Here is a 16,259-nt window from a genome sequence, read left to right as displayed (position 1 = left end):
ACGATCCTTCTGATGCAGCCCAGGATATGGGTGGCTTTCTCGGCTGCAAGTGCACATTGCTGGCTCATGTCCATTTTTTCATCCTCGAAGTCCTTCTGCGCAGGGCTGCTCTCAATCCCTTCATCACCCAGCCTGTATTAATATCAGGGGCTACCCCAACGCAGGTGCAGGACCTCACACTTGGCCTTGCTGAATTTCATGAGGATCACATGGGCCCACTTCTCCAGCTTGTCCAGGTCCCTCTGAATGGCATCCTGTCCCTCAGGCATGTCAGCCACACCACTCAGCTTGGCAAGACTTGCCCTTGGTGAAGCCATGCTGGCTGTCTCGAATCACCTCCCCGTCCTCCGTGTGCCTTAGCATAGCTTCCAGGAGGATCTGTCCCAAGATCTTGCCAGGCACAGAGGGGAGGCTGACAGGTCACTAGTTCCCAGGGTCCTCCTTTTGACTCTTTTTAATAATTGGTGCAATGTTTCCCTTTTTCCAGTCACCGGGGACTTCCCCCGACTGCCATGACTTTTCCAATCTCATGGAGATTGGCTTGGCAACTACGTCAGGACTCTGCGATGCATCTTGTTGGGTCCCACAGACATATGTATGTCCAGGTTCCTCAGGTGGTCTCAAACCAGATCTTCCCTTCCAGTGGGAGGGACTTTGCTCCTCCAGTCCCTGCCTTGAGGCCCACCCCCTTGAGAGGTGTGGCAAGAGAGGTTGCCAGCAAAGACTGAGGCAAAAAATGTTGTTGAGTACCTCAGCCTTCTCCTCATCTGTTGTTGCCAGTTTGCCAGTTGTGTTCATCAGCAGGGTGCACTTTCTTTGACCTTCCTTTTCTGGCTGACATACCTATGGAAGCCCTTCTTATTATTCTTTGTGTCCCTTGCCAAGTTCAGCTCTAGCTGCACCTTGACCTTCCTGACCCCATCCCTACACAACCGAGCAGCATCCCTATACTTGTCCCAGGATACCTGTCCCTGCTTCCACTGCCTGTGCCCTTCCTTCTTGCCCTTTAGTTTAACCAGCAAGTCTCGGCTCATCCATGCTGGTCTCTTGCCTTCCTTTCTTGATTTCTTACACCTGGGGATCGAGAGCTCTTGCTCTCTATGGAAAGTGTCTGTAAAGATCTGCCAGCTCTGTTCTGCTCCCTTGTCCCTGAGGGACCTTTCCCCAGGGGTCCTATTGACTAACTACTTGAGCAGCTGGAAGTTTGCTTTCCTAAAATTCCGGGTCTTGACTTTACCCTTCGCCTGTCCCATATCCCTCAGGAGGCAAACTCCACCAAGTGCATGATCGCTGCAGCCCAGGCTGCCTCCAATCTTGATGTCTCCGATTAGCTCACTTGCGTTGATGACCAACAGGTCCAGTAACACGTCCCCTCTGGTAGGGCTGTCTATTACCTGTCCTAAGAAGTTATCCTTGATGCACTCCAGGATACTTCTGGATTGCCTACAGCGCGCCATGCTACTTTTACAGGGTGGTTGAAGTCCCCCAGCATGATGAGAGCCTGCGAGAGTGATGCATCCAATCAGCTGTTGGGTAGTCAGGCAGAAGTGACATCAGAAGAACATGCCCATGTCCTGTGCCTACTGCTGTCCTCTCGGGTAGTCCCACAGAAGTGACTTCACATGCATCGACCCCAGCCATGAGCCTGCTGCAAGCAGAGTCTCACCTGCAGAGACAAAAGGACATCATAATCAACATCCAAGTGATGATCCTGCTGCTGGCCTATCTGGTATTGAGGCAGAAGTGATGTCATCATGAACATCCAAGCCAAGTGCCTGCTGGCCTTTCAATGTCCTCAGGCAGAAGTGACCTCAGAAGACTCAGCTGTGAGCCTTCTCTGGCCTATCACCTGCAGAGACAGATGTGACCTCACAATCCACACCCAAGTCTTTTCCCTGCTTCTGGCCTGTCAGGTACTCACACGGAAATGACTTCGCAGTCACCTTCACAGCCACCTGCCTCTTACTCACCCATGAGATTCTGAGGCACAGATGAACTAATAGTAACTTCCCCACCCATCCCTCGCCTTGTGGCCTACAACCTCATCACACACATGTCACCTCATGTTCATCTTCCAGCTGGTCAACGACCTCACAGTCTCTGCATTCGCTCTGCCTCCTGGGGGAAAAACAGCTTAGAGTGAGGGTTAGAGGACAGGTGGAAGGTTGGGGCTTTCAAGGGTGCTAGAGCTCAGGGGTTGCAGGTTTGCGTTGGCAGTTTGGGTTCAGGCAAACCCAAAACTCTGGTGAGAGTTTCTACTTGGTGCTCAGGGTAGGGCTAAGGGTAAGAGGTCCCCCTTTAGGGTTCGGGATCATGGTGAGGCTCAGGGTGAAGGTTTGTGATTCTGCTTAGAGCTTCCCGTAATTGATTTCAGGACTGGTCAGCTTTGTGGGATAGGGGGTTGGGTTAGGGCTAGAGGTGAGGGCCAGGGTTAAGGCTAGCATTTCAAGAGTAGGGACCTCACAGACAACAATCATGTGCTGTCCCTTTCACATGCACCTCCTTTGACCTCCCCACGCTCCCTTCTCTCTCTCATGAAACTCTCAGGCATCTCGAGCACCTCACAATGCTGCTCCTTCACCAACCAGCTTCCTCCAGCAGAAAGGACATCACAAGCTGCTCTCCAGCAATGTCACCTTTGCCTTCATCTTCCTCTTGCCCCTAAACTCTCACCTCAGCTCCGCTCTCACTTGATCTCCCTGGCCTTTCCCTCACAATCCCTGCCCTCCTTCTAGCTCCTGGGAAACATGAGTTAGGCTTAGGAGAGGGGTTCAAGATGGGGGGGGGACAGGGGCATGGGACAGGATTAAGGACTGGGGTTAGGATTAAGCTTCAGGCATCTGGTGAGGGCTTCAGCTTTGGCATTGGTGTTCAAAGTAGGGCGAAGGATGAGAGCTCCAGGTTAGGCATTAGGGTGAAGGTACAGCAAAGGTTGAGGGTGAGCTGGGCAATGCCAGGTCGGAGGGGCCAGGGTGTGTAGGCACTCTGCGTGCTTCCACCCTCATGGTGACCAGAGGGAAACCTCAGCTGGTGATGACCAAAAGCATCCCCATTGCAATGGGCTGGGGATTAGCGCTGGGCACATGACAAGGCACATCCAAGGGGCTACACGGGACAGGAGGTCTCTGTCTCCTTTCTTTGTCATCCTGAAATCGCTGCCTCTGATTTTCTGCTCTAATCAGCCCCCAGGGAGCCATGCTTAAATTTCCTGAAGCAGTTTCATCACCCACAGCCCTCGGCAGCCTCTGCTAAACCTCCAGGAATCTTTATTCCTGCCATGGCACTCCACACTCAGTGCCTTTGCCCTGGGAGCTTGTTAGTGTGCAGCCACTATAATGAGTTTATTCTTGCCTCTCAATTTCTGCACAGTTGCAGGGGGACTTTTAGGAGAGACTGTCTTCTAGGAAGAGTTTTGCTAATGTCAACAAGCACATCATATAACACAAGTCCATTTCCTTCTCAGTCATAACTCCCTAATACTTTCAAGATTGACAAATGATTTTTCATTTGACTGTAAAATGTTCCCACACAACACGCCAGCCCCATTTGCTAGAGATGGGCATGGCATCAGGAGACACAGCCAGCCAGGTAGATGTGACCACAGGAAGATGGGCAGGGAGGTCACTAGAGGCATGAGTTGGTGACAAGGCTCTGGGCAGGACATTTGGCCAAGAATAAGGCAAAGTGGATGCTGAACCTCTGCCAAAAACACCTGAGGGATTTCTTCACATTTAAAAAGACATGAGTACTTTTTCACCGGCTGAAATGATTGAATATTTCCAACAAAGCAACTGTTTGTTTTTTTTTCCCCAAGTCATGCCATAATGATTCCATGACAATGAGAATTTTGGGGATGTGTATTACAGTTACTAGAAGAAATAAGGCTCCTCCTGAGTACTTGCAGTGTCAGTACTCTGTTACACCATGCACTGAAACTCACTCATCTTTCAGGTCTTTCCACCTGTCCTAATGAAATGGACTGTATCTAAAGACACCTTTTCAGCAGACTTTCCTTTGCTCTCAGGATTTACTCCTCCCCTTACAACTTTTTACTCAGATACACTTGAGGAATGTGTTTTATTTTTTATTCAATTTTTCCAATTTAGGAAGGTTCCTGTTTCTATTTAGAGCCAGTCCTCAGGGTAAATTGGGTGGGAATTGCTGCGAAGGAGCTGTAACATTCAGCTGCAGACTCGGTGCAGAAGCCTGATGTAGGAAAAGAATGTCAGTCCCGAGCGGCCCCTGAGAGAAATGGTGGGGCTGGGGAGGTGTGGAGGAAGGTTGTCCAGGCAGTGTGGGAACTCAGGGAGACAGCTGGAGTGACCTTTCCACACCTCCTTAGAAGATCCTCTGGTTCAGCATCAATTGGAGAAAGCTGCTGTCACTTCTGTAAACTGAAAAACTAAAAAGCCCTAAAATATCAAAACTCCTTTTTTTTTTATTAAGTGCTCATTGAATTCTTCCACTTTAAGTAGACTCCTGAAACCTCTCCAATTAGCTGTACAAGTCTGGAAACCCTGAAGAAAATTAATGGAAGGCACATAGCTCGTTAGGGCTTTTTGTGTTTTAATTAGCCCCATGGTGTATTTGGTGCTGAGCCCTTGAACTTCAGATACTGTGAGGAGATTGAACCAGTCACGCAAGGAGTTAAAATCAGAAGCAAACACCCAAGTATCTTGGAGTGTTAATTGGCCCCAGTGAGGGCCATTGCTGACAAAGCCTCCCCATGGATTTGTTAGAGCAGAAAATTGGAGGCTGTGATTACAGGTAGGCAAAGGCGCTGTGCAGGTGGATCTGATGCTGAGTAAAGCCTTGGTGTAGTTTATCAAGACATGTCAGAGCTCTAATATGAACTGGAGTCAAAGGCAGACAAGTGGTACACCACAATTGATCTCACCAATGCATTGTTCTCAATCCCTTTGGCAGTGGAGCGCAGGCCACAGTTTGTTTTCACCTGGAGGGGCAGCCAGTGCACCCCAGAGGTGGAAACAGAGTCCTACCACTGGCCATGGACTGATCCAGACTGCACTGGAACAGGGTGAGGCTTCAGAACACCTGCAATACGTTGACGACAACATCGTATGGGACAACACAGCAGAAGAAGTCTTTGAGAAAGGGAAGAAAATAGTCTAAATGCTTCTGATATCTGGTTTCACCATTAAACAAAGTAAGGTCAAAGGACCTGCACAGGAGATCCAATTTTTAGGAATAAAATGGCAAGATGGACACCATCAGATCCCAATGGATGTGATCTAAAGAATAGCAGCCGTGTCTCCACTGACTAGCAAAAAGGAGACACAAGCTTTCTTAGATGTTGTGGGTTTCTGGAGAATGCATATCCGAAATTACAGTCTGGTCTAAGCCCTCTCTATCAAGTGACCCAGAAGAAGAAGGATTTCAAATGGGGCCCTGAACAATGACAAGCCTTTGAACAAATTAAACAAGAAACAGTTTATGCAGTAGCCCTTGGGCCAGTCCAGGCAGGACCAGATGTCAGAAAGGTGCTCTACAGTGCAGCCGGGGAGAACGGCCCTACCTGGAGTCTCTGGCAGAAAGCACCAGGGGAGACTTGAGGTCGACCCCTGGGGTTTTGGAGTCGGGGATACAGAAGATCTGACTCCAACTGAAAAAGAGATGTTGTCAGCATCTCACACTTTGAAGGTGGTTGGTCCTGAAGCACATCTCCTCCTGGCACCCTGACTGCTGGTGCTGGGCTGGATGTTCAAAGAGAGGGTCCCCTCTACACACCAGGCAACTGCTGCTACGTGGAGTAAGTGGGTCGCACTGGTCACACAGTGGGCTCGAAGAGGAATCTCCAGTCACCCAGGAATTCTGGAATTGATCACGGACTGGACAGTAGGCCAAGATTTCGGAATTTCACCAGAGGAGGTGACGTGTGCTGAAGAGGTCTCACCGTATAATCAACTACCAGAAAATGAGAGGCCATCTGCCCCATTCACTGATGTGTCCTGTCACACTGTGGGAAAGCATCAGAGGTGAAACATTGCTGTATGGAGTTCCTACATGATGAGTCGCAGAAGTTTCTGAAGGAGAAGGTGAATCGAGCCAGTTTGCAGAGGTGAAAGCCACCCAGCTGCCTTTACGCAATGCTGAACTTCTCATTCAGCATGTGGCCAATGCTCTGCCTCTATACTGACTCATGGATGGTGGCCAATGCCCTGTGGGGGTGGTTACAGCAGTGGAAAAGGAACAACTGGCAACGCAGAGGCAAACCCATCTGGGCTGGCCCATTGTGGCAAGATATTGCTGCCCGGCTAGAGAACCTCATTGGAAAAGCACATCACTTAGATGCCCACGTACCCAAGAGTCGGGCCACAGAGGAACATCAGAACAACCAGCAAGTGGATCAGGTTGCTAAGATTGAAGTGGCTCAGGTGGATCTGCGCTGGCAGCATAAGGGTGAATTATTTATATCTTGGTGGGCCCATGACACCTCAGGCCATCAAGGAAGAGATGCAACATATAGTTGGGTTCATGACTGACGGGTGGACTTAACCATGGATGCTATTGCAGAGGTCATCCATGAATGTGAAACGTGTGCTCCAATCAAGGAAGCCGAACAGCAAAAGCCTGTTTGGTATGGAGGACAATGGCTGAAATATAAATATGAGGAGGCCTGGCAGATTGATTACATCACGCTCCCACAAACCCGCCAAGGCAAGCGCTATGCACTTACCATGGTGGGAGCAACCACTGGATGGCTGGAAACATATCCTGTGCCCCATGCCACTGCCCAGAACACTATCCTGGGCCTTGAAAAGCAAGTCCTGTGGTGACATGGCACCCCAGAGAGAATTGAGTCAGACAACGGGACTCATTTCTGAAACAACCTCATAGACCCCTGGGCCAAAGAGCATGGTACTGAGTGGGTGTATCACATCCCCTACCATGCACCAGCCTCTGGGAAAACTGAACAATTCAATGGGCTCTTAAAGACTACCTTGAGAGCAATGGGTGGTGGGACCCTCAAACATTGGGATACACATCTAGCAAAGGCCACCTGGTTAGTCAACACTCGGGGATCTGCCAATCGAGCTGGCCCTGCCCAGTCAAAACTCCCACGCCCTGCAGAAGGGGATAAAGTTCCTGTAGTGCACATAAAAAATACACTAGTGAAGACAGTCTGGGTTATCCCTGCTTCAGGCAAAGGCAGACCTTTTCACCCTTCTTGGAAATTGGGACAACATTTGCCAGCTTCCAGTCTACTGGGACCTTTTCAGACTTGTCATGTGGAAACCTGGTACCAAGAGACTGGCCCCCTTGTGTGGAATGGCTTTGCTTCACAGCAGAGAAATACTGGGGTGGGTGGCAGGTGGCAACTTAAGGATGAATGAGGTTCCCACCAAGAGAGCAATGGCTGCAGCCCCCAAGGCCAGAGAGAAACGGGCCTGGGCTGTGCAGCCCTGGCAGGAGAGGGGGTTGCTGTCCCCGGTGACTCTGCAGCAGCGTGGGGCCTGTGGCAGAGGTGAAGCCGATCTCCAAGAAGGACAAGCTGCTGCTGAGAAAGTCCCTAGGGGAGGACAGTCCAGCCACACTGTGGACATCATGCGGGGGGCTGACTGGCTAGAGAGCAGCGCTGCAGAGAAGGGCCTTGGGGTCCCAGAGGATGACAAGCTGAGCAGGAGCCAGCAGTGCACCATCGTGGCAAAGGCCATCAGCCACCTCCCCTGGCCCCATGGCAGTTCCCACCGCAGGGTGCTGCTGCAGAGCTCTGGGCACTCACACCAGAGCCCCGGCCCCTCTGAAGGACACAGCAGCTCCTGGGGGCAGAGAGGCAGTTCAGCCTCCCCATCAGCCCAGGGCTGGTGCTGGCTCTGAGTGCACGAGCAAACGGAGGCCACTCAATCGCTGGCTCTCCTGCATTCATATTCTAGGGGACCCCTAACCCCAACAGCCTTTGCCCCTTCTCTGCCTCCACCAGCCCCACTCCCCAGCACAACACAAGAGTCCTGGCCCTGGGGGTCCTCAGGCAGCTCATGGATCTCTCCACTCTCCCCTCCCCGTGCCCGCTGGTGCCCCACTGACTCCCATGGCACTGTAGAGTCCTTGTTTGTGGATACCTTGATTTAATGCTTTACTTTGGAGGCACCTCTCCTTTGAGGGTGTTTCACTTCACGTGTCTCCATTCATTCCCACCCCAGTGCACATGGTGAGTCCCCATCCTCTCCTGACTCCTCCAAATTCATATCCAGACACACTGCTATATACCATCTGTCCTGTCATGGCATATGACATGAAGCAGCCTGAGGAGGTAATGGGGAGTTGTGGACCATCTCCACTGCAAATGGACACCAAGAAGAGAGCCTTTAAAACCAGAACTTTTGGACCAATGGAACCCCATGGTACTGTGAGCTTAACTCCAAACACAGGGAGAACACAAAGAGAACAGACTATTTAAAAAAACACAATTCATTGGATATTTCATTGGCAGAACCTTTGGAGGAAGAGCCCAGCCTTTGGGCACTGCACCCAGGAGATCCCCTTTCATTGAAGAGCTTGTATTGGATATGCCACATCTGACACAGTGTTATGCAAGGGTCAGATACAATACAATCAAACCCCAAGACAAGCTGTTTGAACAAGAAAATTATCTATGAGTAGGATTATCACAAGGGAAAAGAGCAGACTCCTGGCCTAAGATAAACTCTGGGAAATGTGCGGAGAAGGTGAGTGTGGTGGGTTGACCCTGGCTGGGGGCCAGGTGCCCACCAGAGCTGCTCTATCACTCCCCTCATTCACTAGACAGGGAAGAAAAGGTGTAACGAAGGGCTTGTGGGTCGAGATAAGGACAGGGAGAGATCACTCACTAATTATCGTCACAAGCAAAACAGACTGAACTTGGAGAGAAAATTCATCTAATTTATTACTAAGCAAAACAGAGTAGAGGAATGAGAAATAAAATCAACTCTTAAAACACCTCCCCCCACCCCTCCCATCTTCCCGGGCTCAACTTCACTCCTGGCTTCAATCTCTGTCCCCCCTCAGCGGCACAGGGGGACGGGGAATGGGGATTACGGTCAGTTCATCACACGGTGTTTCTGCCGCTTCTTCCTCCTCAGGGGGAGGACTCCTCTCATCGTTCCCCTGCTCCAACACGGAGTCCCTCACATGGGAGACAGTCCTTCATGAACTGCTCCAGCGTGGTCTCTTCCATGGGGTGCAGACCTTCAGGAGCAGACTGCTCCAGCGTGGGGTCCCCCACGAGGTCACAAGTCCTGCCAGCAAACCTGCTCTGGCGTGGGCTCCTTTCTCCACGGGTCCACAGCTCCTGCCAGGAGCTTGCTCCAGCACGGGCTTCCCACGGGGCCACAGCCTCCTTCAGGTGCGTCCACCTGCTCTGGTGTGGGGTCCTCCACGGGCTGCAGGTGGAATCGCTACACCCCCTCATCCTTCCTCCATGGGCTGCAGGGGGACAGCCTGCTTCACCATGGTCTTCACCACGGGCTGCAGGGGGATCTCTGCTCTGGTGCCTGGAGCACCTCCTCCCCCTCCATCTGCACTGACCTTGGTGTCTGCAGAGTTCCTTACATCTTCTCACTCCTGTCTCCGGCTGCAAAAACTCTCTGTAACTGTTTTTCTCCTTCTTAAATATGTTACCACAGACGCGCTGATTGGCTTGGCCTTGGCCAGCGGCGGGTCTATCTTAGAGCCGGCTGCCATTGGCTCTATCAGACACAGGGGAAGCTTCTGGCAGCTTCTCACAGAAGCCACCCCTGTAGCCCCCCAGCTACCAAAACCTTGCCACACAAACCCAACACAGTGAGACAGGTTATTATTGGTGAATCTACATCCATTGGGCCACTTTCCATAAGAAATCCTTGAGCTCCTGGTTCCTCATGCTGTAGATGAGGGGGTTCACTGCTGGAGGCATCACCGAGTACAGAACAGTCACCACCAAGTCCAGGGATGGGGAGGAGATGTAGGGGGGCTTCAAGTAGGCAAACATTCCAGTGCTGATAAACAGGGAGATGACAGCCAGGTGAGGGAGGCACATGGAAAAGGCTTTGTGCCGTCCCTGCTCAGAGGGGATCCTCAGCACAGCCCTGAAGATCTGCACATAGGACAGCACAATGAAAACAAAACAGACAAATTCTCCACAGACACTAAGTACAATAAGCCCAGACTCCCTGAGGTAGGCATCTGAGCAGGAGAGCCTGAGGATCTGGGGAACTTCACAGAAGAACTGGTCCAGGGCATTGTCCTTGCAGAGTGGTATAGAAAATGTATTGGCCGTGTGCAGCACAGCATTGAGAAACCCACTGCCCCAGGCAGCTGCTGCCATGTGGACACAAGCTCTGCTGCCCAGGAGGGTCCCGTAGTGCAGGGGTTGGCAGATGGCAACATAGCGGTCATAGGACATGACTGTGAGAAGGGACAACTCTGCTGTAGCACAGAAAAAGAAAAAAAAAGACCTGAGCAGCACATCCTGTGTAGGAGATGGACCTGGTGTCCCACAGCAAGTTGGCCATGGCTTTAGGGACAGTGGTGGAGATGGTGCCCAGGTCGAGGAGGGAGAGGTTGAGGAGGAAGAAGTACATGGGGGTGTGGAGGTGGTGGTCGCAGGCGATGGCAGTGATGATGAGGCCATTGCCCAGGAGAGCAGCCAGGTAGATGCCCAGGAAGAGCCAGAAGTGCAAGCGCTGCAGCTCCCGTGTGTCTGCGAATGCCAGGAGGAGGAACTCAGTGATGGAGCTGCTGTTGGACATTTCTTCACTCCAGGCACAGAGACTGTGTAAAGAGAAGAAGACATTGGTAAGATAGGACAGATTTCTTTGAGCCAGTCCTGTGCTGTTTCCCAAAGCTATCTCCCCACATTGACTTCTCTTTCCTTGAGGGACCTTCATTCAGCTCCTTCCTGTGAGCTCAGGTGTGTGCTGCTGGTGTGTCATGAGGACCAAGTGCTCCAGAGAAGTCACTCCTACACTACTGCAGCAGTGTCAAACATCCTGTGCACTCAGCAGGATTTCCTGGCAGTGGGTGCTTACAGCTGAGGGAGAGGTATTGACTTCTGTGACCTTGGGGAACTGTCCTTATCTACTGCAGGGTGTGAACTACTCTGTTCACACTGTGCTCTGGTGAAGTGCAGCCAGCACTGGGGAAGGGCAGTTGAACATCTTCAGACCTCAGTCTCCAGAAGATGCTCTGGAGCAGCGGGTTTTGTGATACCTTTATTTCAAGTGGAGATGCTGCCATCGCCCAGGGCACTTTCTTTGCAGTGACAGAAGTGCTCAGCTTTTGCATTGCTCTCAGCCTGAGGAGTGGTGAGTCCCTGAGGGACAAAAGGACTCCCTGTGCCATGGTGCAGAGTCAGGAGAGCTGGTCTGCCTGTGAGTGACCTGCTGGTCACCACACAGGTGTCCTGTGCTTGCCCCTCTTTTCTGTTGGAGCGTGATCTCTCTCACAGCGTACTTCAAGCAGAAATGGACTTTTGTGAGTGCAGAAGAGTCCAGCTTCAAAGTCCACTCTTCCAAACGCCTCTCTTTCCCCGTGCACCTCAGCAGAGAGTGATGCAGAGGGGTCGCATGGCTCTCTGCTGCCTGGAGCTGTCCCTGCCAGGAGCTGGTGCTCTGCCCACACCTCTCCTCCCTGTCCCTGCTCACAGAGCCCATCCCACCCTCTGTGTGCTCAGCTCTGCCCTGCAGACACCTCCTGGCAGCAGGGCACTGCCCAGGGACATCTCCCTTTTTGCAGGTTCTGAGCAGCAAGCAAAGGTGATGCTGGTGCTGTCTGTAGGCAGAGGAGTGGGTGAAGGCATGAGGTTTCTGGCAGATCTACTCATCCCTCAGCGTAACACCTCAGGAGTCTCCGGGTCTCATTCAAACCTGTCAGCTCCTCTCCCCTTTCCCTTAGGAGGAACCTGAGAGCACAGACCCTGCAAAGGTGATCGATCAGCTCTAAGGGAGCCCCTGCCTTGAACTTCCTCTTGAAAAGCTGCCTCTGCCATTGTCCTGGGGCTGATCTGGAGCTGGGAGCAGCCCTCACCCATGCAGCCCCCTCCCAACAGCAGGATGCTGCCCTGATGGGGGTTTCTCCTTCCCTCCACCCACAGCTTCTCCCTGCAGCGCTGTGGGGAGCTCCCTGGGCAGGCTGAGTGCTGAGCCTGGCAGGCAGCAGAGCCCCTGCCCCAACACACAGCCCCCTGGGACCTTGCTCTGAAGGACAGCCGTGGCACCCCTGACTGCACACCCACCTCCAGACCCCTGCAGCCATGCCCAGGAGAAGGCAGCCAACATGCCCTGTCCCTCTGACAGTGCAGCAGGGCATGTGGAGCATGTCCTCCTCCTCAACACCAGGGAGAGATCCCACAGGCTGTGGGCTATGGCAGCTTTACAAGATTGTTCTGAGAACCACATCTGCATTGCCCCGCACCCAGAGACTTACCGTGTCAAGGGCTCCTTCAGCGAGCTCTCAGCACCCTCTCACCCCAGGCTGCCTTTAACCTCTCTTCTCCTCCATCCTCTCCTCTCGGTGCCTGCAGGCAGAGCCCTCAGCCCTACTGCGCTTTGCAGAGGAGCTGCTCCTGGGCAGAGATGTCTCTCTGCAGGGCAGCCCGGTTGCCTTGAGCTCTCTCTGGAGCCCGGCCCAGCTCAGGAGCAGAAGCCCAGCCCAAGGCTTTTCAATGACCCCTCCTCTGGGGTTTGGTGCTAGTCCGTGGACTCATCAAGTCATGAGACCATGAACCTCAGCCACTGAGAGGAAGTTGAAGAAATCTCTCCAGAAGTCACAGTCAGACAACAATTCCAAAGTTTCAGGGAGCATTAATGGGTCCCCCTGAGGGCCATCACTGACAAAGCCTCCCCAGGGGCTCGTTGGAGCAGGAAATTGGAGGCAGTGATGACAGGTAAGAAAAGGCAATGCCAAGGTGGCTCTGATGCTGAGTAGACCTGGCTGCGTTACATCCAGCCAAACGGACAGCCCTGACCCCCAGCCCCGACCCCCAGCCCCTGGCAAAGGGAGACTCTGTCACTCATGTGTTGCTCAGGGCTCTTCCTGGGACAACATGATGTGGGGATGTGCAATGCCAAGGGCAAGACTATGGAATGGCATGTCTCACTCTCTTGGGTGGGGATGAGGAGGCCATGAGGCTCTAGTGATTTGAGGATAAGGCTTCAGTGGAGAGACAACAGCCATAGCCAAGGAGGCAAAGACCTCAGCTCTGTTGGAGGCGTTCAGCCTTGCCACAGCTCTCAGATGTTTCCACCACCAGCTGTCCTATGGTGTCCCACACCTTTGCCTGCAGGCCGTAGACCTCTGCTCTGCTACCCCATCTTTTCTCATCTAAGCATCTTGCTAACCTTTACTTTACCTTTACACCTGGCTGTTCCTTGAAACACAAAGCCTTGAGCTGATCCAGACTCCCTCAGGGTGACCTGCTGCCCAAGAGTGCTGCCCTCAGAGTGACATTTCTTTCTCCTTGTGTCCAGTCTCCACCTCCCAAGCTGCACTTTGGGGCACTCTGCCTTTCCCCAAATGTTTCCCACTCTGAAGAAAAGCTCCACCATCTCTGAAACCACTCTTCAAGCAGTCTCAGGATACTCCTATTCAGGGCAGAGGTTCCATGCCATGGAACCAAAGGGCCAAAGAAAGCCAGGTCCTTCAGCCTTCCCAGACAGGGCATCTGCTTGAAGCCCCAAACTCCATCTTGACAGGCCTCCTCTGGACCCTCTCCAGTTCCTCCCCACTTGTCTGGAACAGGAAGCCTCCAGAGAGGGACACACCAGCCTACATGAGGGCACACCAGTGCTGAGTCCAGGTGGATGATTACTCAAGTTGTTTAGATAGACACCTCCTTCCTAATGCAGCCCTGTATGCAGCTGGCCTTCTTCATGGTGAGCACGCACCACTGGCTCATAGAGTATCTTGTCTAGTGCCCAGGCCCTTCTCATCAGGGTCACTCCTCAGTCAGCTGGACCAGATATACGTGGTTTTTCTTCCCCACAAGGCAGGACTGGCAACTTCTTCTTGAAAACTTCAAGAGGATTCTGTTGGGTAAATCCCAGAATTTCTCAAGGTCCCCCTGGACTCAAGCTCCATTTTGTCAGCTCTTAATATTTGTGTGCAGATGCCTCACCTCGATTGTGTGTCTCTCACAAGGTATCAGCATGAGGATCTGCAGGACACTACAAATACTAAAAGGTGCTGCTACTTTAATGCAATTTCCTTCCAACCTAGGATTGACCATAGTGACCACCTCAGAAACAGCTACAAAGCCGGCAAAGCCAGAGCCAATGCGGAAATATTGAACAAAGGTGGGATGTTTGTATGGGAGGGTACAAGGATGACCAAAGGGAAGAATTCAGATGGACAAAAGGAGGGAGAAAGAAAATCGAAGGTGAAGCAAAGGATTAGATCAAGGCTGTTTTGGGGGTACCTGCCATGCAGCTCTGCATCTGAGCAACAGTGAGTGGTTTGGGACAAGAAGGACACAGATGATCTGACTAAACTTATGTCTGACTTTCACAGAACCATAGACTTGTTTTGCTTAGAAAAGACCTTTAAGATCATCAAGTCCAACCGTTAACCCAGTACTGCCAAATCCATCCACTAAGCCATGTCCCTAAACACCACATCTAGGCATCTTTTAAATACCTCCAGGGATGGTGACTCAACCACTTCCCTGGGCAGCCTGGTCCAATGAATGATAACCCTTTCAGTGAAGACATTTTTCCTTATACCCAATCTAAACTGTCCCTGGTGCAACTTGAGGCCATTTCCTCTTGTCCTATCACTTGTTTCTTAAGAGAAGAAAACAACACCCACCTGGCTAAAACCTCCTTCTAGGTAGTTGTAGAGAGCGATCAGGTCTCCCCTCAGCCTCCTATTCTCTAGGCTAAACAACCCCAGTTCCCTCAGCCGCTCCCCATCAGACTTGCTCTCTAGAACCTTCACCAGATTCATTGCCCTTCTTTGGACATGCTCCAGCACCTCAACGTCTTCCTTGTAGTGAGAAGGCAGAGTTCAGGATCCTGAGAGAAGGGAACAAGGCAGGGAGCCTTGATGTTCAAGCTCCAAAATGGTCCACCCAGACATGAAGGAAATCAAGCCAAGGTGGCAGGAGGAAGGCACGGATGAGAAAGGAGTTCCTGATAAAACCAAGCATGAAGAAGAAGCACAGCAAAGGTGGAAGCTGCCTGCACTCCAGCCTCAATAGTTCAGTGATTCTGTGCTGCAGAGATCCATTTGTGCCCATATGTGTGTTTGTCTGTGCATGGGGGAACTGGGGAGATGAGGGGATCCTAGGGCCAGCTTCCAGATGGACAAAAGACCTAAGACTAGTTCCTGGAGGGATCCATCTTGTCTACATGTCTATAAAGGTGTTCATTGTACACTAACAGCCTAGCATGCAAACAGCCCAGCCCTCTCTTTTACCATTTCTCCACTGGCCCTGGCTTTGCTTGTTTTGTACCCTCCTTTGGTGTTTTGGAGACAGTTGTCGTGGCAATTCTCACCTGCGTTAGAAACCCCACTGAACTAGTACCTCCATTAATTGTCTGTAATGCCCTGCTGCTCCTTATGCTATTACCTTGTGAGAGATTCCACCATCGGGAACATCCATCTACACACAAACATTACCAGCTGAGCAAATGGAGCTTTACTGAAGAAAAAACCTTGAGAAATGCTGGGAATTGGCCAACAGAAAGCTTTTGTTGTTTCAAAAGAAGTGGCCAGTCCTGCATCGGGGGCAAGAATAAGCCCATACAGCAGGGCCAGCAAGGACCTGACCGGGTGTAGGACACCATAGGACATCCTGTGGTGGAGGCAGCTGAGGGCTCTGGCTAGGCTGAGACCCCCCCAACATAGCCGAGGTCTTTCTCTCCTGGGCTATGGCTGTTCTCTCTGCAGCTGATGCCTATCAGGAGACACCTTATCCCTAGAGCACAAGAGCCTCATGGCCTCCTCATCCCCACCCACAGCCTGGGAGGTGTCGTACCGTAGTCCTGCACTTGGCATTGCACATCCCCACATCACGCTGCCCCTAGGAAGAGCCCTGAGCAATGTGTGAGGGACAGGATCTCTCTTCCCAAGGTCTGGGGGACAGGGCTTGGCCCTTTGGCTTAATGGAGTACAGCCAGGTTTACTCAGCAGTTTTCTGCACTAATCAGTGCCCAGAGTTGCTTTGTCAGTAATGTCCCTCAGAGGGACCCATTAACGCTGCAAGAAACTTTGGAGTTTGCATCTGACTTGGACTTGACATCTGACAGGCTTCTTCAGCTTTCTGTCCTTGTCTGAGGTTTGTG

Source organism: Grus americana, chromosome 27 (genome assembly GCF_028858705.1).
Source record: "Grus americana isolate bGruAme1 chromosome 27, bGruAme1.mat, whole genome shotgun sequence".
Classification (NCBI taxonomy): domain Eukaryota; kingdom Metazoa; phylum Chordata; class Aves; order Gruiformes; family Gruidae; genus Grus; species Grus americana.
Note: the sequence above shows the minus strand (reverse complement) of the source record.